Source organism: Monodelphis domestica, chromosome 1 (genome assembly GCF_027887165.1).
Source record: "Monodelphis domestica isolate mMonDom1 chromosome 1, mMonDom1.pri, whole genome shotgun sequence".
Classification (NCBI taxonomy): domain Eukaryota; kingdom Metazoa; phylum Chordata; class Mammalia; order Didelphimorphia; family Didelphidae; genus Monodelphis; species Monodelphis domestica.
The window spans coordinates 707,179,454-707,204,501 of NC_077227.1; the positions used below are offsets into that span (position 1 = coordinate 707,179,454).

At 36.1% G+C, this 25,048-nt stretch overlaps 1 protein-coding gene across 1 annotated transcript in view; it reads right to left on the bottom strand.

Annotated features, from left to right (window-relative positions):
- Nucleotides 1-25,048, bottom strand: part of ANKRD11 (ankyrin repeat domain containing 11) — a 257,700-nt gene that overhangs the window by 194,350 nt on the left and 38,302 nt on the right. The gene's annotated exons all lie outside the window — the stretch shown is intronic.

Genomic DNA, 25,048 nt, shown 5'->3' on the forward strand with positions numbered 1-25,048 from the left:
CAGCTGGGTAGCTCAGTGCATTGGGAGCCAGGCCTAGAGATAGGAGGTCCTAGGTTCAAATTTGACCTCAGACACTTCCCATCTCTGTGACCCTGGGAAAGTCACTTGACCCCCATTGCCTAGCCCTTACCACTCTTCTGCCTTGGAACCAATACACAGTATTAATTCCAAGATGGAAGGTGGGGGGGGGGGGGTGTTAATCACACACTAGGTTGTATGTTGAGTATCAAACGTAAAAAAAATTAGTCCTTTAATGTGACTTTATTCTTCTTCAAGTCATCTTCCTGGTTTGGGGTGGGGTGGGGGGGTGAGAATGAGCAATTTAAGCAGGTAAAATAAGGAGATGAAATGGTGATTGGTTTGGTTTGTTTTTATGATCTGCTTTCAGTTCTTCTATGTCTTATTTAGAATTAATCTGGACAAGAATAGAGGCTTAATCTGAAAAAGAATTCACTCAAACAAACCACAGATAATAAATTAATCTGAAATAGGCCTGGCAGAAATTAATCTCAATATAGACTATTCCCCACTGAGACTACTAATTTGAACCCTACTGAGACTACTAATTTGAACAGTCTAGCCCCAAATCCTTTAGTCAAGAATCCTCCAAAAACTAATCTAGATGATGGCAGCACCTATCTGCCCAGAAGCAGGCTCTTGGCAGAGTATACCAATAAAGCCACAATAAAAACAGCCTGTCCACATAAATTCCTCCAATTTTTTCGTCTAAACTAAACCATCAATAAAAACAAGCACTCAAATGGGTATTTTTTAAAAAACTAAACATGTACAATTGTGTGTATATATGTATGTGTGTTTCCTGTTAGATATTGTCAAGATTCTTTCCTAATTTGTTCCATTTTTACTTTTCATTTCATTCCTCATATTGACTGCCTTTAACTTAAAGGAATTAATCACAATACAATGTTCTTCTTTATACAAAAATGGCTATATATTCATGACATTCTACTACTAGTACTCTTCTTATTACTGATAGTTATTAAACACAATAGGAGAAATGCCCTGCCTGTATGAACAGAAAATCCTCTTAGATTTGAGAATTTCACTTCACAAGTCAACTACCAGGATAACTCAAAGATTCCATGAGGCAAGCTGGGAAAGTAACCTTTGCAAGTGCTTACAGCTGTAACTAAATCAAGAGGTAGCTGTGTTTGCCTTTATATTGATTTAAGGAATGCTATGGGGGGGGGGGGTGTCTGGAAAATAAATAAATGAAAAAAAATTGATTGAAGGCAGTAAAAGACATAGAAGGTTAAAAAGCACATCACATTCCCACATCAGGAACTCATCTGGATATCAGACCTCAGATTTCATACTCATAGCCATAAAGCTTACAGAAGGTCCAGAACCCAGAGTCATAGCAAATCACAATCTGTCAGTAGGTCATCTGTGCCTGAGAAGATCAGAAATATCATTCTTGCAGAAGATAGATCTAAATCGCCAGGATTTGTGGATTTCCAGAGGTCCAGCTATAGGTCCATATTTGCTAATATGCAAATAAACTCTTAATAATTTGCCCTGAGGGGCTTTTTTTAAATAAAGAGAAGGAACTGAGTCAATAAGAATAACAATCATTCCACAAGTAATAAAATGGTCAACGGATATGAACAGGCAATTTTCAGAAGAATAAATCAGAACCATCCACCATTTGAAAAAATGCTCTAATTACTATATTGAATGGAAAAGTTAAAAAAAAAAAACACTGGTATATTACCTCTCCTCTCTCAATGAAATTAGTTTATATGAGAGAAGAGAAAATGATAATAGCTGGAAGAGATAAGGAAAAATATTGTTCATGGAGTTATAAACTGATCCAACCATTCGGGAGACCAATTTAAACCTATGCCCAAAAGACTAAAAAACTGCATTTCCTTTCACTAAGAATATTACCACTAGATTTGAATCCCAAAGAGATCAAAGGAAAAGGACCATTATGTACAAAAACATTTATGTCAGTTTTTGGTTTTGCTATTGTTTTGTAATAAATGGAACACTATTGTACTATAGTAAATGATTAGCAGGATGGTTTCAGAAAAATCTGAGAAGACTGGTGAACGGATACTGAAGTGCCCAGTGAATCAATCCCAAGGATGAAATGATAACCAACAATGTAACACACAGGAGGGAGTTTATTAAACAAACTGCAGTTTGGGCTTGGCACTTTAAATATGGCTCGGGCCCTGAATTCTAGGCTTGAAGGTCCTTTTATACACTGGAGTGACCAGGAACTTCTCTGGTAGGGGGAGTGCACAGGAACCTGATAGGAACTTCTGGGGCTGGGGGTCCTTATCAATTACTAGCACATTCCAGGGTGTGGTAACTGGTTCTTCATTAACTTGCTGCAGGGGGCTCTAGGGGTGAGGGGGTCAGGGAAGGGAGAAAATAGGTTCCAGGGCTGGTCCTTCAATACAAAGTGAAGTAAATAGAACAAGGAGAACATTGTATGTAGTAACAGCAATACTGTAAAGGATGGTCAACTGTGAAAGACTTAACTACTTTGATCAAAGCTATGATCCAAAACAGTTCCAAAGACAAGAGAAAAAATGCTATCCATCTTCAAAGAACTTTCTTTCATGGGAGAACTTCTCTGATGGGAATCTAACTGTATATTGAAGCATAATTTTTAAATTTTTTGTCCTTCACCTCTTTTTGGGGGAGGGGGACTGGAGAGGGAGATGGGGGGGGGGGGGGGAGCGCAGCAACATGGCTAATATGAAACTGTTTTTGCATGACTAGATATACATAATCTATATCAGTTGTTTGCCTTCTCAAGGAAGAGGACTGGAAGAAAAAGAGATAATTTGGATCTAAAAAAATTTTTAAATGATTGAGAAAAAGGAAAAGAAGGCCAAATAATAAAAATGTACAACAAAAACAAAACAAACCATCTTGGCTAATAAGCATGTGCTTTTCTGGGAGTGAGGAGTTTGGAAAAGGGAAATCACAAGAAATTTTCCTAGATTTGGACCACCAAGGTTTTTAAAAATGAATTGTATATTCGTACAACTAGGTGACTAAGTGAATAGTGAGGAAGACCTGGATTTAAATCTGGTCCCAGACAATTCCTTGCTGGATAACGCTAGGCAAGTCACTTAACCTCAATTGTCTAGCCCTTGTCACTCTCTTGTATCAGCTAAGATAGAAAATTATGGGTTTTAGAAGGATAAAAAAATATCTTCATCATCAGGGAAGAAATTATTCTTACAAGTGTTTTTATATAAAATATTTTGGCAAATGGGTTATTTTTATTGCAAAGCACAATGAAAAAGAAATCACTGACAACTGATCCATATATATATATATAAGTTCCAATAACCATGTTTCCCAAAATCAACATTCTCTGGCATGGTCATCTTTACAAAGAGATCACCAAGTTTTAAAATATATGCTGATTGCTAGGTTGCTCAGTGGATAGGGAGCCAAGCCTAGAATTAGGAAGACCTACATTCAAATCTGACCTCTCGGACATTTCCTGACTGTGTGACTCTGGCCATTTGTCTAGTCCTTGTCCTACCAATCTGTATTAAAGTATTGCTAGGACAAAAAATAAGGTGTGTAAAGGGAATCCACTCCCAGGGTCATGCATGGAGTCCTAACCTGCATTCCTATGATCCTAGTTACATCTAGTGAGGGTTATGTGACTGAGTTTGAACCAGACTTGATTGATATTGACCTGAAAGAATGAGGGAGGAAAAAACATTTGAGAGAAGGAAGTATGGTCTCTTTCTGGAAAAACCAGCAAAGGGAGCTGAAGGAATCATGTTGAGAGTACCCACATTACCAAATAGAATAGGTTTTCCTCTAATTCTCTGCCTCTACCTATCCAAGTAAATTCTAATGAAACTCTATGGAAGTTAAGGACCAGAATCCTAAATTTTATTTATTACAAAGTATTTTCTGAACAAATGAAATGTAAAATTGGGAAATATTTAACAAAATAAAGATACAATGGAATAATGTTAATATGAAGCTTTCCAAGTCAATCATGGGATCTAAAGGGATCTACATGTGCTGACATGGTTTCAACTTGAGCTCAGTATCATTGGTCTACACTAAAAGGGGAACTCCTTTTTTAAAACTATCTAGAGTTTACCAAGCAGTTTCAATAACAGCGCCACTTAACTATGAAGTGCCCCACATTTGGGGGGCTGAAGCACTTTATATTTCTTCCCAAAATACTCTTTATACTTCTATACTTTTTCACCAACACCCTCTGAGAAGATTGTAGCATATTGCACAAACATACAATATTAAACTGCACTCTCCCCAGGGACAAAAGAAAAAATTTAAGAAGCAAATTTAAGTTTTCAGTGTCCAAGTTTCAACTTAATGTTATCATCCTTTTGGAAGAATAAATTCTTTTCCTCCCAAATACTTTCACAAATTCCCCCTAAAAAAGAGTATTCAGATATATAGGAAGGCTACATTCCTTGCCAGCATCCCTATAAATACTTAATAGAAGAAGAGATGTTAATTACTCATCAGAAAAAGAAACCAGCTATTTTTGGAATACACATTTTCTCCTGTAATTAAATGCATAAGTAGAGTGAGATCTAAAACACTGAAGAGCCTCATTCTCTAATGCAAAATAAGAATGATGTCAATGTTCAAGAAAAGCAGACAGATGGAAACTAGCATCACACACAAGAGGTGGGTCTCTTAAATGGCCTAACCAATTCAGATTTTCACAAATCCTAGGCATCAGTCTAGAAAGAAGTACACAACACTTAATAACGGCTGACATCTATCTTCATGGCCAAGACAGAAAAACACATCAATGAAAGGTCTATAAAACTCTTATTTCTTCTTGCATATGTATACACACACCATACATACATACATACATACATACATACATACATACATACATACATTCTATACTATCAAAGAAGGACTGTGGAACTATGTATGGTTAATAATTCACCAAACTGTCCATCCTCCAGAGAGACAAAACTAACAAAATTAAAGGAATAAAACAATACTATTTGCTAAGCTTTAAAGTAGTAGGAAAGGGATGGGCTAAATAAATAGCTCAATGAACTGAGAGGCAGGCTAAAGGGAGGAGGTTCTGGATTCCCAACATTGTCCCCAGGCAAGTACTTCCTAGCTGTGGGACTCTAGGCAAATCAATTACACCCTATTGCTAAGCCTTTGTCACTCTTCTGCCTAGAAACCAAAACAAATAGTATTGATTCTAAGAAAGAAGGCAAGAGTTGTGTTTTTGTTTTTAAATAAAATAGAGTTGGAAAAGAAATCACAGACACAAATCTCTCAATTAACAGTGTTCTCAATGAAGACTATATATACAATGTAAGGATACTATAAAACCATGATAGGTGTGTAATGGTTAACAAGAAATTCAAGAGATTTCATATTTCATACATTGTGAATATTTCTATTCTCATTTTGCTTTTTCCCTTTAACATTCTGAATATCCTCAGGTGGTTCTCACTTTGGCTTCACAGGAAAGAGAACATTAAGATTACTATTTGAACTTTCTTAATGCCCTTGCACCATCTCCATTTTTATCAGAATAATCAAAACTTTTCAAATATTGGCCTAAATTGGTTCAGCTGAAGCCTAACTACTACTAAGAATTCCTAAAGTCCCAGATAAATACAAAACTTTATTTTGCCTTGTTATCAGGAAGACTTTGAGGAGGTATACCATAAAATATCCAAAAATAAGAATTCTATTTGAAATAGACCAACTTTCTCTGCAAATCTACAAACAGTATTAGCCTTTCTATATATCAACAAAATGGAAGGGATAGAAACAAGAATTCCATTCAAAACAGAGAATGTCAAACTACCATGGCAAACACACTATGGCTGTACAACCAAAAAAAAAAAAAACCTCTACAGAAATAAAGATGACCTGAATAATTGGTTGCAACAAGGTATTATAACAAAAATGTTAATTTATTTTTTCAACTCGTACCATTCAAATTACCAAAGAATTATTTCATAGTCATCTGGAGGAGCAGGTCAAGCATATCAAGGGAAATCCCCTTTTTTTAAAGAGACGAAATTAGAAGAGATTCTAGCAGTATCATTTGCCAAACTATACCATGAAATAACCGCTGAAATTGGAAATTGTTTAGTGTTGCTTTAAAGAACAAGGATATTGAGTCCTACATAACTTAAAACAGTAAATGAACTTACCACAATCCTTAATAAACCCAAAGATAACAACTATTGAAAAAAATTATTCCCCATTCATCAAAACTACTGGAAGAATAATGGCAAAAACCAGGAGGGAGAGAGGGAAATTGACAGACAGACACAAAGACAGAGATAGAGAGACAGGAGAGAGAACATTAAATTCCAAACAGCTATTTCACCAAGATCAATGAAAAACTTACTCAAACTTATTTGAAGAGCTATTCCCATAAAGATAACAAGTAAAGGGATATAGGAATGGGTGGTTATCAAAGAAAGAAATTCAGCCTATCAAAAGACGCAAAAATGCTTTAGAGATCATCAATAAACATGTTAATTAAAACATGAGGTTAAAAATTACATGAAATAAATTACCAAAAACGAAAAAAGGGAAATAATTGATTGGAAGGTCTTTGGAAGGGCAGGTGGCCATCTCAAGGTACTGTTTTGATTTAGTCCAATCATTCAAGAAAGCTAGTTTGAATTATGGCCCCAAAATTCCTCACCTGTACATACAACTTAAACTCAGTGGGATCACAACTTCATACACCACAAAGATAGCAAAGGGAAAGGATTTATACATTTTGTTGTATAGTAAAGAAATGGAAACAAAGAAGTTGGTAAAATCTTAGAATAGAACAAAAGTGTCTATGTAATGGAATATCGTTGTGCCATAAGTCTTTTATGAAATTATGTTAACTGATCAAAGACCAGAGAAAAATGTATACAATAACAGTTCTGTAAAGAGATCCAGCTAAGAAGGACTTACATATGCTGATCACAAGCAAAGACTAATCATTGTCCAGAACTGGTGATGAAACATACTATCCACCTCTTGTCAGTGGCATGATGAAATCAAGGTGTATAAAAAGACATATACTTTGAACAGAGCCAATAAAAAAATATTTTCTGATGATGTGCATTTGTGTTTTTTTCTTCTTTTTTTTATCTCAGTTTTCTTAGTGGGTGAGGGGATGATGAGTGAAGGAAGAGTTAGGACATGTATTAAGTTACTAAAACAAAAAAATGAAAGAAAAGCAAGAAAAGAGAATCACTGAAGTTGGTGCAAACACTTAAAAGATACAAACCCCTTTTTAAAAAAAAAGAAGAAAGGAGAAGAGACCATGAGAGAGGTTTAGGAAATGCTGGGCTTTTCTCACAAACAGTACTAGATGATAAGATTAAGGAATACAAAGAAACAAAAAAGAAGCTTAATGGACTTCCACTCCTCTTCCTTTATAAAAAACACACAGCCTTTTCTTCTGCAAAGTAGAAAAGAAAATTGCTATATACCCAAACTACATATAAAAATAACATTGAAAAATAATCAAATAAAACCATATTTTAATCAAAGAAATGGCATCAAGAACACGGAGACATTTAAAAACAAAATATCCCCTTGACAAAAATGACAACATCCATAAAGTTACTTAACTCATTTATGCAAGTTTTCATGCAATCCTTTTATTCAAACATTTTCTCACACAAGGTTTCATAACCCCCCCCTTCCAAAAACAAACAAACACAAAAAAACAAAAAAACCTGGAAAGTTTATTCATTCCCTAACTCTATGCCATCTCCTATTCTCATTTGGTTTTTAGGGGAAAATATATATTTCAAGCTGTTGGAGTAAATTCCTTTAAAACTAGAAATTTTCTTAGGCTTGCTTATTTTCCAACATGTTTTCAATACAAATTGCTTTAGTTGCAATGGAAGGTAAGTCTGACCTAAATGATAGATATTGATTATCAAACAAACAATAGTCAATTCTGGATAATCTGGATAATCCCCATGCAGCTATACTTTCACAAATTATCTATAAATTATTAAATTATAGGATGGTGTTCCCAAAGACCAAGCAGATTTCCAATGTATCTCTTCGAATTTGTTTTTTCTTCTCAGTCTCTTTGTTTATCATTCCTATCATGTCCCCTAACTATAATTGTTCTACAAAGTTATGACTTGGGTATTTTCTCCTCTATACTCTCAGTAATCTCAGATTCCAATCTCATGAAGTATTCATTAAATTTTTTATTCCCACCCTCAAGTCTCTTCCCTGAGCTTGCAACCCTCATCACCAATCATCAGACAACTCCAATTCTATGGTTCAAACTTAAACTCAACATACCCCAAAATGAATTATTTTCCCTTATGGAAATGTCCTATTTCTTTCTTTTTTAAAAACAAACAAACATAAAAAAAGGACCTTCCATCTAAGAATCAATACTGTGATTTAGTTCTAAGGCAGAAGAGCAGTAACGGCAATGGGGGTTAAGTGACTTGCCATGGTAACACAGATAGAAAGTGTGTCTGAGGCCAATTTTGAATCCAGGACCTCCCATCTCTAGGCCAGGTTCTCAATCCACTGAACCACCTAGCTGCCTCTTGAAATGTCATATTTCTGACAAAGGCATCATACCATTCTTTCGATCTACTAAGTTAGTAAGGTTGACATTCTCAAGATTCTCCCTTTTTCTCCTATCACATATACATCTCACATATCATTAAAACAGCTACCAACTTGCTTGAGTTATTCATCACCTCCATTTTGGATTGGAGTTAAGTATCTTCTTTTTTTTTTTTAAACCCTTACCTTCCTTCTTGGAGTCAATACTGTGTATTGGCTCCAAGGCAGAAGAGTGGCAAGGGCTAGGCAATGGGGGTCAAGTGACTTTCCCAGGGTCACACAGCTGGGAAGTGTCTGAGGCGAGTTAAGTATCTTCTAACTGGTCTCTCTGACTCAAAACTCCAATTCTAACTTTCCACACTGCTACCAAAGGAATTTTCTTAAAAGTCCCACTGTGACCATAACTCTCCTAACTCAACTAGTTTCAGGAGCTACATATGGTTTCTAGGATGAAATATAAATTCCTGTTTCAGCTTCTAAAGCCCTACATGGCATCATCCCCAAACCAGTCAACTCATTACTCTCCCTCCCAGCTATGAGATAGACAGAGGGATAGAACTGTGGGAATTAGTTAAACAGGATTTCAAGTGCAACCTTTGTTCAAGACCTGGGGCAGATCACTTAAATTCCTTCAGCTTCAATTACTTCATCTGCAAAATGAGGTTAATAGCACCAAACTCATTTGACTATTGTTGTAATGATCAAATGAAATAATATATTTAAACTGCCAACAAAAGCATATTCTTTCCCCTCTTTCATCATATTCTAAAGGTCTTTCCACTTCTGCATTCATGCATTTGAAAATACTGTCCTTCTCTAATGTATTCCTCCTTTCCAATTCAAGCACTATCTTTCTACATAAATCATTTCTTAAGAGCCAAATCCTAGAACCCTCTCTGTTCAACTTCATATGTATGCATATAGTAGTAGTCTCTTGGTAACTGAGGATGATGATTGTCTTTGTGCGCTTTCATCTATGATAGATGATAGATGAGTGTGCACAAAGATACTTGTGCGTGAAGGAGATTTAAGTGGAAAAGTCGATGCACAGAGACAGTCCCACTCTCTCGGCGTTGGAAGCCTGGGTCCAGTGGCACGAAAAGTCGTTACACCTGGAGACTTCCTCAGCTGCATGGGATGGCCGTGATGTCTTTTGTGCTCCAACACGCCCTAAGCACTCCACAGTGCTTTGTTTGCTGCGTCGCCATCTCAGCCGTTGAACCTTCTTATTGGTTTCTTCCATCTGTTCAGCCGAAGCAGTCTTCACATGCTGGGTGAGCAAAGCCCTGGTTCACCAGAGGTCGAGGACCCGATGGCTGCCCTCACAAGGTTTAGCCGGCCTGTCGAAGCCCTTGCCCGGGGTGTGGCCGCTGCCACATGCTAGCAGCTACTGGGAGCCACAAGTGAGAGCTGGGTGTCAGGTGAGGGTCAGAGGCTGGAGAGCTGCCCTAGGAGGGCACGACAAGCCCTCCATACCAGAGATACTACCCCTCCCTGAGCACCCCATACATAGATCACAATTATGTTAAGTATGTGTTTTGTGTATTTGTTTTGTTTTGTTACTTCCCTATCTGAATGGACATTCCTTACAAGTAGGAATTTAGAGGCTGAAGAAGGATCTTAAGAGACAACTACCGTGAAACTCCGTTTTGAACGAATGAGGAAACTGAGATTAGGAGAAGTCAAATGGGTTTGACTAAAATCATGCAGTTGTGGTGGTGGTAGTGTCATTTCAGTATATCTGACTCTTTGTGATCCCACCTGAGGTTTTCTTGGCAAAGATCCTTTAAATGGTTTCTTCTCTAGCTCATTTAACAGAAGCAGAGCTAAGTGGCTTCCCCAAGTCTCTGAACCTGGATTTGAGCTCCTGGGCAAATCTTTCTGATTTCAGACCCAGCTCTTTATCCATTACACTGTCTAGATGCCCAAATCATATCAGTCAGGAAAATCCAGCAGCAAAGTAACATACTCAGAGATCACACCTTGTAAAGAGGACCAGAGAACAAAAGCATGAGTTAGCAAGTTATTATTATTATGTTATTATGACACAGAGAGGTGAACCTGGACATCATTATTGCTTCATAGTATAACTCACTGCATTGAGAAGAATATGTCAGATGGCAGTTTCCATCATGATCCCACATTGTGGCAGTATGACAGGCCACCATCAATACTTCTCTGCCTCTGACACAAGTGCAGACACCTCTCACCCTTTAGACTTAATAAAACACATCCAGAACCATGTTCTATCAGCACAGAGAGCCATCACTCTGGTTCAAAGTAGTAAAATCAAATAGTGCCTTTCATTGAGGTCAAGATATTATATAGTCCCAAGAGAGAGGGAGGTAAAAATCAATGATACACTTTAAACATTTTGGAAAATAATGAAATAAGGCTTAAAATAGAATAAAAAATCTTTTTCAAATCACAAGAGTTGTTTTCCAAATAAAGTCATGAGGATAAAGTAACCAATCACAAGATGCTCTAATTCTGAAAAGCTATTGAAAAATATTAGTCTGCTTTATATTTAAGGATGTCAGAACAAATCAAATAATTGGATTTACAGAAAAATATCAGAAATTCAACAGATGAAATAAGTGGCATGTGATAAATTCTAATATATGAAGCTTTTATTGTCATGAGATCCCTTAACTTTGTGAATTCAAAACACTGTGCAATTCTCACTAACAACTTAACCAAGCTCTTTTGTAATGTTCTGACAGAAGCTAAAGCATCTACATATAAGCAATAAAATCTAGCAAATGTACACTTCATTACAAGATTTGCAGAAACAGTATAACTAACTGTAATTGTTTATTCTACTTGTTTATATGAAATTAATTCTCTTAAAGATATTAAAGTGACAGAAAGATGCTCAAATAGTTTCTCTTTCCAATTTTTCTGTACATATTTCCCTTGCTTGTCTGTCTTAAGAAGCAAAATCTACTACCTGGTTTTAAAGAAGTCATGGAGTAGGAAAATAACTTATAAGCAAGTGTTCACTTGTATGCTTCCCAATTTAGAATTTATTTTAATGAATGGCTGCTGAGTCCAGAGTGAAAATTTCTGTGAAGAAAGTACAAGTTGAAAATAGAGAGAAAATGAAGGTCATTAAAAGAGAAGATAACTCCACAAAAAATGAAGTCATAACATCAGGACAGTTACTCCATAGTATCACATATATCTCATATGCCTTCCTTTCCACACTTACCAACACCAAAAAGGCACATGCTCTCAACCTCCATAACCTTAAGCAGCAACGCTCATTCTCTCTCCAGTCCCCTAATAATTCCCACTCAAAACAAGAAGTTATCCCAAACCAGAGATTCCACTTGAACCTAGTGCTTCCTTACTCCAAGGCCAACTCTCTATGCACTTTCCATGCTGCTTTTCATTTTCCTTCTAACAACATACCAAAAAATCACAGGGCATGAAGTCATTTTATAGTATCTGAATTAGGTGGTGCTCCCACTGCAAAAAGAGTAACAGATGCTAAACATAAAACCTTAGCCTTTCAGTAAATTTCCATAATATAAGCATCCAAATATTAAGATGATAGAATTAATGCACATGTACCAGAGATGTTCACCAGTGTCACACAGAACAAGAAATTCAGCTGGGATCTTTTCCCTGTAGTTGGCTCCTCCAGATGCTTCTTCATGATATCAGTATGCTGGTAGCATCAAGTCCTGAAGTCTGACAAAAGTCTCCTAAAGGAAATGTATACTTATTCCAAATAGGGTTTTGCCCATATATATGTATGTATATATGGGGGGTGGGAGTGGTAGAGAGATCAAATAGATGAAGAATACTAATGTCTGGATAATGATATGAAGTTGGGACAACAGACAAGCCACCTGTAATTTAGGCATATGTTGAATGGGAACAATAGACTGATAAGTAAACAACAGGCTGGATGAATTTTGACAAAGTTCTTTGAAATGATTTCAAGGGTCTCCTTGAAATAAAAGCTGATCTAAAAAATTAAAATAATAATAATAATGTGCTATAGTTCAGAGTAAAGGAAAAGTATTGTCACCAAAAACCCAACATTAAGGATCACCTAAAGGACAATGATGAAACATGATGAAAATGAGTAGCCTGCAGCAAGCACATTTCAAACAAAAATTAAGATGATGTCAAAGATGTCATTAACAAAGTGTTAATATATGTTGTTCATAGAGCAAGAGCAAAAAATAAGCAAGGGATAATCTATGGGCCAAAAGACTTCTTGTAATACTATTAGAACATGAGATGGCCCACTCCAAGCAACATGCTTAGCTCTACCTGGAAACACGAAAGGACAAGTATAATAGTCACACAGTATGGACAGGCATGGAGAGATAAGTACTGATTTCCATCTCTGAAGGGATTACACAAATCAGTGAAATCAAGAGCCCACTGGAAAGTTTCAATGACAGTAGACTGTGAGCTACTTGAGAACAGAGCCTGTCTTGTTGCCTTTCTCTGTATCCTCAACACTTATTTAATGCAGCATCTGGTACACGGTAACTATTTAATAAATACTGACACATGAGAAAAAATAAACCAGCTAGGTAGACTTGATGGATAGAGAGACGGGCCTAGAGAGATGAGAGGTTCTCAGCTCAAATCTGGTCTCAGATATTTTTAACACATCATTTAACCCCAACTACCTAGTCCTTACTACTCTTCTGCCTACCATACTTAGTATCAATTCTAAGAAAGAAGGTAAGAAGGACAGATGAAGAGAAAAAGAAAAACTAAAAATAACTTCCTTAGTTTGTCTTCTGAGGTCCTTAGTTTGAGGTCTTTATTTTAAGGCAAGCCACTCCAATACCTCCCCAGTGCTATTCAGGTTTTACCCTTCACTCCATTAACAGAAACGGGACGGTAGGGGACAGCTCTAAAGACAGTAAGTCCTGGGTTCAAATGTGAACTCAGACACTTCCTAGCTGTGTAATCATAGGCAAGTTACTTAACCCTAGCTACTATTCTGGGAAAGTGAGTGGCAGGTTATGGAGTGCTTTGTATACAAAACAATTTTAACATTTTATCCTGGAGGTGACAGGGAGCCACTAAAGTTGTTTGTTTGTTTGCCTGGGGGGCCACAGACATAGGGTTTAGGTAAATGAAGGATAATAAGAAGCAGGGAGATAAGACTATCAAGCTGCTGTGAAGGTTCCAATTCAAGTTGATGAGAGAGGACCTGAGGCAGGGAGGTAATCGTGTGTGTTTGTTTCTGTATGTATATGTTGGGGCAGACAACTCTTACATGGGAGATGATACAAAGTTAAATCAACAAGCCTTGACAGCAGATTGGATAAAAGGACCAGAGGATGTTAGGAAGAGGTTTTGGGGAACAGATAAAATGTTTAATAGGCAGTTGGAGTTCTGAGACAAAGGGGCAGGAGGGAAATTAGGGCTGGATAGGAAGAGCTGACAAACATCTGCATAGAGAGGAAAACTCAAAACTCCCTACATTGATGGAATCACAAAGTAAAATAGTATTTATGGGAGAAGAGAACACAAGAGAAAGCCTTGGGAGAGTTATAAGTTAGTGGTCATGACCTGCAGATCCAAAAAAAAACTAGGAATAATAAAACCGGTCTGGAAGGGAAAGAACTAGGAAAATAGTGTCATAAACACTTATTATGACAAGAGGGTGTTTGTAAGCAAGTAGGGAGTCAATAAAGAGGAAGCAACTAAAGAGAAGAATATAAATGCTAAAGGGAGCAATATGCTAGAGAACAGGGGATGGAAGAGAGTTTTTTGCCTTGCCAAAAAGGGTGATCTCTCCATGTGAAACAGGGATGATAGTGGCAGAAAGCAGGTAAATGATGGAAATAAAGAGAAAAGGAGGCAGTCTTCAAAGGAAGGGAACAATTATTAAGTGCCTACTATGAGGCAGGCACTATGATAAATACTTGACAAATATCTCACTAGAACTTTATAAAAACTCTGGGAAGTTGCTATTATTATCACCATTTTATAGATGAAGAAACTGAGACAGAGAATAAGTAATTTGCTCAGCTCTTGCTGAATTAACATTTTACTGACAACTGGCTTTATATAAATGACCTCTATTTTTTTCAGTGAGGAAAGGTTCTCAGCTGAGAGGCAAAAGAAAGAGGGAGGTATGGGAGGCTTGAGAAAGGAAGAAAAGGCTTAAGGCAACCACAGTAAACTACAGAGTGAATCCATAAGGAAACTGGTAAACAACTTTTCTGCAGGGATGGCCCACTCCCAGATTATGTAACATAAACTTGTACTAGCCCTGTTCATTACAGTTTTGTGATATTCTTGAGATGTATTCAGAAGCACATAAATAATATTTTTAAAAAAGAATAGGAGCAATAATTCAAAAAAGTAATTGGTAAAATAAAATAGCCTATAGGAGCAAGGGCAGTGGATGAAGAGGCAAGAAACTGGAGAAACAGGACAATTAATTATTCAATTATTCATAGTTGAACCCCTTCATCAAGATATCAAGAGGAGGAAGGAAGGAGACTATAGCCAAATCATCGGTGATAGTTGAGAAAAAAACTGAAAAGTGAAGAGACTGAATATTGAGGGAGCCTAGATTTTCAAAGCAGAGGGAGAATGACAACAGTTAGATAAAGGAATTTCAGAATTTATGAAGATGGATAATGGCAAGTTCAAACAAATGTCCATCTCTGTGTGTAGCTGTGGTAAACTGGAGGAGTAGGTCATGGGAAATGAATAAATTGAAGAATTGAGAAGTTTAGATGCTTAAGTATCATTATTTTTTAAAGAAAGAACATATATTGAGGTTGCCCCAGTAGAAACAAGGCAAACCCTGACATGTTCCAACAAAACCCATTTTAATTCATGTTTTGCAAAAAGAGGGGGGAAAAAATAGGAAAGAGCACAAAAGAAAAACACAACTACTGTTTCATCTATTTATAAAAACCCAATTGCATTTTATAGCTAGATCTTATATGAGATACAAGAATAGTACATGAAAGGTAATCTTTAAAGAAGGCATCAATCAGAAGCTCAGAATCTGAGTGGACCCCTTACTAAAGGTGATGTCTGAGCTGACATTAAAGTAACCTGGTGGGCAAAAATCAGATGAGACCATTCACCTATGGCCGACTACTCAAAATTCTAATGTGCTTCAATCAGAAATTAATCTGTTCCTACAAAGTGAGTATTCTCTGGAGTAATAAGTAAGTCAACATCCTGCCAACCCCATAAACGGTGAGTGAGGGACCAGATTTACCAGGCTGGCTGCCAAGCTTTTCAGAGTATTTCAAAAAGGAGAACAATTTGCCAGTTCCTATTAAAAAGAATTATGGTTTTTAAAAAAAGTCTGCCCTGAACCGTTTAGAAAGCAGTACAACCTACAGACCAGGAAGGATAATATAGAAAGAGAGAGTAATAGTCAGTTACTAAGAGTGGGTTTCACAGGCAATTTCTAGGTCTTGGTGAAAAGTCAGGCTAGTTCCAAGACTTTGCTGGTCACTCTTACCATCTTCACCCTTCCCCCCCCCAACCCCAACCCCACCCCCGCTCAATCCAGGGGGCCCAGGGCCAAACAAAGCACCATGACAACCTGCTCTGGCATGTCTCCAAATCAGGGCTTTATCTGCAGAAAAGATGTTCTTTGAGAAAGCAAAGCTCTTGCTTAGAAGCTTAGTTTCAAAATTCAAGTGAGTATTACAGTCAAGCAATTGGACATTTTAAACATTTTCACCAATAAAGAATATTTGTCATACACACACACATACACTTTGGACTCTGTATATAGCCCATATTTAAAAAACCAACATATTGATCTATTAATAGGATCTTTTATAAATTGCTTTTTGCAGCATACATATTTTGATTATTAAAATAAGTAGCTTTAATGCATAAACAACTTTCAGTTATCTGGAAAATTTCTTAAGACAGAACACTACATTTTCTAATAATGAAGTATTTGTTATTATTAAGATACTCCAAGTAAATAAAATTGGAAAATCACTGGTCAAGAAACTTTGTCACTGAAAAATCTATTTTTTTTTTACCTTTTAAATTTTTATTTTCTAAATTTATTTAATTAGGAATATCTTTCCATGGTTACATGATTCATATTCTTTCCCTCCCCTCCTCCCTCTTGTAGCCATTGAGCAATTCAACTAGGTTTTATATGTATCATTGAACAAGACCTATTTCCATATTATTGCTATTTGAACTAGAGTGATCATTTAGAGTCTACATCCCCAATCACATTCCCATAGAATCGTGTGATCAAGGAAATGTTTTTTCTTCTGTGTTTCTACTCCCACAGTTTTTTCTCTAGATGTAGATAGCATTCTATCTCATAAGTCCCTCAAAATTGTCCTAGATCATAGCATTGCTGCTGATAGAGAAGTTCATTACATTCAGTTGTACCATAGTATATCAGTCTCTGTGTACAATGTTCTCCTGGTTCTGCTCCTTTCTCTCTGCATCAATTCCTGGAGGTCATTTCAGTACACATGGAAGTCCAACAGAAATCACAATTTGTTCAGCCATTCCCCAATCAATGGACACCACCTCATTTCCCAAAATTTTGTGCTTGGTATTCTGATGTCATATTTCTCAAAAATCATAGAATTCCAATTTGAAGACCTCAGCACTCATAAATCCATCCAATCTCAGTGGGGAAAAATTAACCCCATTAAATTACCTGGACTCTTCTGTTTTGACCCTCCCCAATGAGATCTAGCCATTCATTCTATTTTTTGGTCAACTCACTCTGCTCAGGTTTTCCTGATACCAAGTTCAAAGACTCCTCTTTGTAACTTTCTACCCACTACTCCTGATGCAAACTGCCCAGGCCAAACAGCACCACCCTAAGCCTACTACTCACCAATCTTAACAAGCCCACTGAATCTTATAAATGGACCCTGTAACTTTGACCCTAACCTGTCCAACTTGAAACAGCACTCACCTTTTTTAAAATTTTACAATTTTTAAAATAGCAAATATTTTAATCTGCCTTCAGCATTTGTACTTCTACCACTGAGGATTTTTTAAATCCCATGAAACAAACAAAAAAAACCACACACACACACAGAGGAAAGCAAATTTCCTCATTAGCTATATACAAAAATAAATGTCTGCATGTTAAGGTCACTGCCTCACTAACATGGTTTATTTAAGCGAAAGAATTACTTCCTTATATCTGCACTTAAGTAAAATCACTGGCAATTTTTTGGAGAATGCTGTGGAGATGGTGGATGGATTGGAGACTTAACTAGGCCTTTAGAATAAAATATAAAATGTTGAGTATTTAAAGATCTTTGGAACCTGGCTCTCATCATTCTTTCCTGGCTAAATCCAAGTGGCTCCCTTTCACACTCTCTGCATTCCAGTAAATCTTATCTCCCAAGTGCTTTGTACAAGACATCCCAATTCTTGCCTTTCTGCCTTTGAGCAGATGTCCCCCTGTCTGATGCCCTCGGCTAGTCACCTCTACCTCCCGAAATATTAAATTCCCTTCAAAGCTGAACTCAAATGCCATTTCTTTCATGAAACTCTCCTGATATATTTATGTCCACCCTCTTTGTTAAATGAATTTACTTTTGGTTTCTATTTTGTGTGTATGCACATGTTTCTTTAATAAAAAAGCAAACACTTTGTGGGCAAGAACTGATTCATCTTTTGGACTTTCTATTCCCCTCACCAAACATAGTGCTGGGAGCATAGCAGGCACTTAATAACTTTTTTCCTGAATGACACAGATAAGGACCTATTTTGGGTCTAGGAATGACTGTTACCCACTATGCATAATGAATAGCAAGGAAGCAAAGGAAATTATAATCAGAAAATGTGATAACCTACACTGTAGCTTCTTAATAATCCTTCCCATCTGAACAGATATGGCAGACATAAAAAGCAGAAAAGAACCATCTGTAAGTTGGGAAGATGAATGCAAATGAATGCTTCTGAAAGCTAAAGAACCTGTGCAAGCTTCACAAAAGTGCCCAAAATATTCCCTTTTCTTGCTATTCCCTGCTTTTACCTGGATCTACTCCTGGCCACCACTTCCCCAACACCACAAAGTGGTATCTGTAAGTCCCAAAGATCACTGCCCAGTAAAGAAAATAGAAAAAATACCTATATATTATACAGTGGAATAGTTGGACTCGGTAGTCAAAGTTCAAGAACAGAAATCCCACTCCTTGCTTTGACATTTGGTTATTATCATACATTTCCCTTTATCTAATACCTAAGCTTCAATTTCTGGAGGGGGAAAAAATGGGATCAAAGTGAGAATCACATAATAAGGAGGAATGGTGATAAATTTTCTCATATGGCTCCCATATGCTGGGTTCAAATATATAGTTTACCATGAAGCAAATACCAGATGTTATAAAGATGTGTAAAACCAATAATGTATTAAGGACCTCATAGGAATTCACCTTACATATGTGGGTGGGTTTGAAAACATAATGTTTACTGAAAACTTACCAAGAGCACTTCAAAAAACAGTGAGTTAAACTGTAGGCTCCAAATGGAAGTACTAGTGTTCCATGGGAGTCAGCCAGCTGGATAATCCCATCAGGCTAAAGGTCAGGATGTGAGAACAACCAGTGAATAAATAAGGATTTGATGTAGGCCTATATCAAGAATCTACTAGGGCAGTATCAGTGAGTTAGCTACAAGTTTCAGGGGGTGGAAACAGGCTATGGTAAACTTTTAATCCTTTAACCAGAATCAGAGGATGAGAAGCCACTGTACTGTTCTCCTATCATAGTTTATTGTTAAATTTGTTTTCATGGGAGAAATTTAACCCCTATAAACCTCAAGGAAGAGACTGTGGACATATTTTCTCCTTTCTCTAGGCAGTAACTTGAAGGTGAAATTTTGTTTCAAGTGTTTTTTCGGTCACGTCTGACTCTTCTTAACCCAATTTGGGGTTTTCTTGGCAAAGATCCTGGAATGGCTTGCCATTTCCTTCTCCAACTCATTTTACATATGAGAAAACTGAGATGACCCGTGTCTTGTCCGCAGTCACAAAGCTAGTGTCTGAGGCCAGATTTGAACTCAGAAAGAGGGGTCTTCCTAACTCCAGGCTAGGCACTCTATCCACTGCAAAAACCTAGTAGTCCTAAATTTGTATTTGAAGTCATTTTGACATAAAACCAGGGAAATCTGAGTTACCAAGTAAGACAAATGAGATTGAAATTTTAAAGTTAGTGCACTCCCCAAATTTCATTACAGAAAACAGTTTGTCTCTAGCCTGAACAATTTAGAAACAAAAAATCTTAGCCTTCCAAAAGGAGAGAAATATTAAACTACGATAAGCAATTGGGGGGGGGGGGGGAGAGAAGATGTTAGAGTTCCCTGGACCAAATCACATTGTAGCTTATTAGTATTTTGGTGCTCAAGCTCACTTTGAACTGGCTAGTTCATTTTCTCAGTAACACTTTCCCAGGATATTATTAGATAGTAGATAAGAATTTGGTACTTATCTAGTTCAAAACCCTTTATTTTACAGATAAAGAATTTAAGATCTAGAGATTAAGCTAGCTACCAGAAAGTTGTAAAGCAATGAGAGACAGAAATGGACCTAGACCCCAGGTTTCTTAACATCCAGCCCAGCTCCTTCCAACATTCAAAAGCATTTAAACCACAACTAAAATTTTGTAAAATCCCTCAGTGGAATTAACATTTAGTTCACAAGGAGTTCAAAGTTAAAAGTAAAAATTCTTCATCACTGAGGAAAACCATTTGGCTGCCAAAAACTAAATATATGCATATCCTAACTTAAGGCTTTCTAACTAGAATTCCCTAGACATTCTGGTAAAGAAAAGAACTTGTTATCTTCTACAATAGGAGCATTTTTAAATAAACTTACTTTTTCTTGGCTTTAAATACAACCAAAACTCAGACTAGCATATACTGGATTAGATAAAAGTGTGACATAATGGTGGTATAGGCCAGAGGACAATCTCTAAACTACAGGAATATTGTCTATAACAATGCTTAGACTGCCAATATTCTCTCTTCAAAAACATCTCAGCTCCCAGCATGGCCAACTATCCAAAACTCTGTAAATAATTCCCTCCCAACAGAGTAAACCTTTCTCTACCCAAAAGATAAGAAAGAGGCCCATTCAGCAAGTAAACAGCCATCATGTTTGTTCTGTACCTTCTCTCCCCACACACAGTAGCACTGGCAGTACCTTATGATGATCTCTGCGGCAGAGCTGGGAAGGAAAAAGGAGAGTTCCCAGAAACAGACTATAAACTCTTCCTCTCTACTAGCATCTTGCAGCTATGTTATCTGTGGAAAACGAATCATTTCCTTATTTATCTGTGAGAGTGCTACATGGTGGTAAAAAAAAAATGATTTTCCCTTACTGTTTCTAAGAAGCGCACAGCAAATTGAAAAGAATAAAATGTACATAAACAATAGTTCAGATAATAATTTTTAATATTTCCCATCCCTCATCTTTTCACACCCTTATCCATACACTTAAAATAAATGGAATTATTAGTGGGAGCACTGAGGATTGTTTTTCTCATGTAAATTATTTTCTACATAAATAATCATCTTTTTCACTCATTGGCTAATAAAAATATAATTAAGTAAGGAATGTATATGAATCCTTATGTACCATTACAGCATACAATTTCTTATTTCAAAACCTCTGTAGAACAAATCAGATATAGAATATAGACAAGTAAATGAGCACAGTAAATTAGTATTTTGATAAACCTATTGAGAAAAGATCTCGCTATCAGGGGAAAAAATTTGTTATGAAAGCAGGACAAGTCCTCTAGGTAAAAGTAGGTAAATACCAATATCTAATACCAAATATATCAAAATAAATTGCAAGTGGGTAGATGATTTAGCTCTAAAGAGTAAAATAATAAATAAATTAGAAGAAACTCCATTAGATCTAGAATCAGGGGAAGAGTTCATGACCATACAAGGTTCATAATAATTAAAATGGTTAATTTTTATTGCATAAAATTAAAATTTTTGCACAAAAACCAAGGCAGCTAAAATTGAAAGGAAAACAAGAAACTGGGTGGGAAATTAGAGGAGAAAAGATCTTTGCAGCAAGATTCTCCCAAAAAAAAGTCTCATTTCTCAACTATACAGGGAACTAAGTCAACATTTATAATAGTAAGAGCCATTCCCCAAATGATAAATGGCAAAAGGATATGAATAGGCAGTTTTCAGAGGGGGAAAAAAATCAAAGCTATCAAGTCATTTGGAAAAAATGCTCTAAATCACTAATAATTAGGTAAATGTAAATTTCACATTTCACATACAGATTGGGTAATATAACAAAAAAGGAAAACGACAAATGCTGAAGGAAATGTGAGAAAATGAGTACACTACCAAACTATTTATAAGTGGAGTCTTTGAACTCGTCTAACCATTCTGGAGTGCATACAGTTGGAACTATGCCCAATCAAACTGTTCATACCTTTTGATCCAGCAATACCACTGTCTCACTGAATAAGGGAAATGTCTGAAAAAGCTAAGACTTGTATGTACTGATACAAAGGGAAGGGAGCAGAACCAGAAAAACAATCTCTATAGTAATAACGATAGCATAAAGATATTCAACTTTGAAAGACTTAATTGAAGAACATACACCACAACCATATTTCCAAAGGACTCATAATGAAACAAACTATCTACCTCAAGAAGTAAAACTGAGGAAATCAAGAATGCAGACTGAAGGGAAAGAAAGAAAATTCGGGACTAGAAATTAAATTTTAAAATTCTTTTAAAGAGATGAGTGGCAAAATTTAGAGACAGTAGTTTTATATATATTTAGTACCAGGAAATTTCAGAGTATTTGCACTTACTTATAGTGTTTTGTTTTTTAAGACTGGTCATGAATGCTTATTTTTATAGCCCCTGATCATTACTATTACTTCTCACTAGTCTAAACCACTGTATTGAAAGTTAGCAAATACTAGAAGGCAATTAAATGCTACCTTTTTAGTCAATATTAATTTCAAAGAAAAAAACTGAATTTGATTACACTGTAAAATCCTAAAAAAAAATCCTGAAAGTGGTAATGAAAGAAGTTCATTTTTTTTCTTAACAGTGTTTGACTAGAAGAGAGACATTGTAGAAAAATGAACCAAACAAAGGTTCAAACATTAGGAAACTTGATTCTGGCTCTAACCCTCAATATCTTCCTAAACAATTACTTCAATCCACAAATTAACATACATTAATTAAGATACCTAAAACCTGTAAAATATTGTGCTACGTGTGTACCGAAGAAACAAATATAAAGAATAAAATAATCCTTACTTACAGAGAACTTACGTTCTAACATATATAACAGGAAGACAACATATACAAAATACACAGTGAATAAATATCAGGAGAATAAAAATTTGTTAAATAAAAGCTAGTTTGAGAATGAGAGCAGTAGTATTGTAGGGAAAAGGAAAGGCTTAACTTAAAAAGTAGAATGAAGAAGGAAAGGTAAAGTTTCTAAACAAAACTAATCAGCACCAAAGATATCAGAAATAAAGATCTTTGCTAGAATGGCAACTGCAACTTGAACCAAAATGTGATTTCAGTCTCCTAAATGCCAATTCAATAGACTCTCCTAGAAAACAGAAGTAATGAAAGCAGTTCTTCCATTTCATTTAACACAAAGGAAGAGCGCTGCCATTTCCGTAGAAAAACCTTAAAGTTGAAAAAAATTAGTCTTTGATCTAGAAATTTTCTATGCCCCGTTCAGCCAGGAAAGGACATGACCAGACATTTATTATAATCGACTAGAAATGGCAGTCAATAAAATTTTCATTAATATTTGTCTATACTGTGTGCATATTACCTAAGAAATCTAATACTATATTATACATTGCAGGTTTTTCCTTAAAAAATGTTTTTAAATAAAATGTTTAAGCTATGTTAAGGAAAGTAGTATGTAATAAAGCCCAAAAAGATAGACTTGGGACTAGACAATGAAGGACTTTGAATTTCTTTTTCTTTCTTTTTTTTTTAAATTTGTCCTAGAGGCAATAGGGAGCTACCAGGGCCTTTTGAGCAAAAGAGCAACAAGCATGCCTTTGTCCATCAACAAACATTGGATATATAAATGAATGATGTCAGACAGGAAGAAATCTCCCAATATCAACAACATTTTTTTTTCTTAATACAGATAGATATTTCAAAAGAAAAGGATTTCAAATCAAAATTGTTCTCAGAAACCTATGGAGGAGACATTACACATCTATAGATTAAAGATAATAAACCAATAGGGATTTTAAAGATCAGAATCTAATCTAATTTTTACATGTTACACATGAGAAAGATGAAAATGAGAAGGCTTTCCCATGACTATACCACAAGTACCAGAGGCAGAAATAGGATTTGGGAAAGCTGCTTTCTAATCTAGTATATTCCCACTATATCAAATGGTCCTTTATCCTTTTCTTCTGCTGAATTTGAAGTTATCTCAAGTAATGGTCAACTACTCCTTCTACCTTTTCCTACTCAACTACAAAAGGAGGCTCCAACACAGGTTCTACAACAGAATAATAAGGTTTTTCTTTATACAGGTCACAAAGACTTTTTAAAAATACATACATGTCTCAAGATACTTCCCAGCTGTGTGACCCTGGGAAAGTCACTTAACCCTCATTGCCTAGCCCTAACCATCCTTTTGCCTTGGAACCAATACACAGTATTGATTCCAAGATGGAAAGTAAGGGTTTTAATAAACAAACAAACAAACAAACAAACAAATAAATGCACACATGATTACCTGGAACTACCTTGGACATCCTGCCAAATATGACGTAAAGCTCTGTAACATAATGAAAAAGTACAGAGGGTCTGGGTTCAAATTTCAGACATGTTTTTACTAACCTTGGATAAGTCACTTGCCCTTATTTTTCTCATCTGTGAAATGAAAGGGCTGAACTAACACGACCCCTTTAGTTCCATCCAAATCCTGTTGTGGAGTGAGAAAGTGTGTAATTCTCAAGCTATTAAAAGTTATTAATATGTACAAGTTGGTAGGCCCTGACCCCCCCATATCCTAACAAAATCTTTAAGTGACTCCCCCAGGTTCTTTGTTCTTCCTCTAACCTCAAGAATGATGGAAATCATGTTATCATCAATCCGGTAATAGTTTGCAAATATACTGGTGCTGATGCTGGTTTTTTTGGCTTTACAATATCATTATAGCCATGTAAATTACAGCTCAAAACTGAATAATTTATGGCTAGTAAATGAGAAAAAAAAAACTATGGCTGGGCAAAAAGCACAAGACTTGTAAGTGGGGGGTGGGGAGGACCTGGTAAAATCACAGGCTCTACAAACTTATTTTGTCACCCAAAAAATAACAATACTTGGACTACTTATCTGCATAGTACAGTCTTAAGGAAATAATTTCATACATATTCCAGTACTGTTGTGGAAAAATATAGGGTGTTTGGGTTTTTTTCAATTCTCTAGTTATTACAATTATTTACTGAGGATTCTGGAGTCC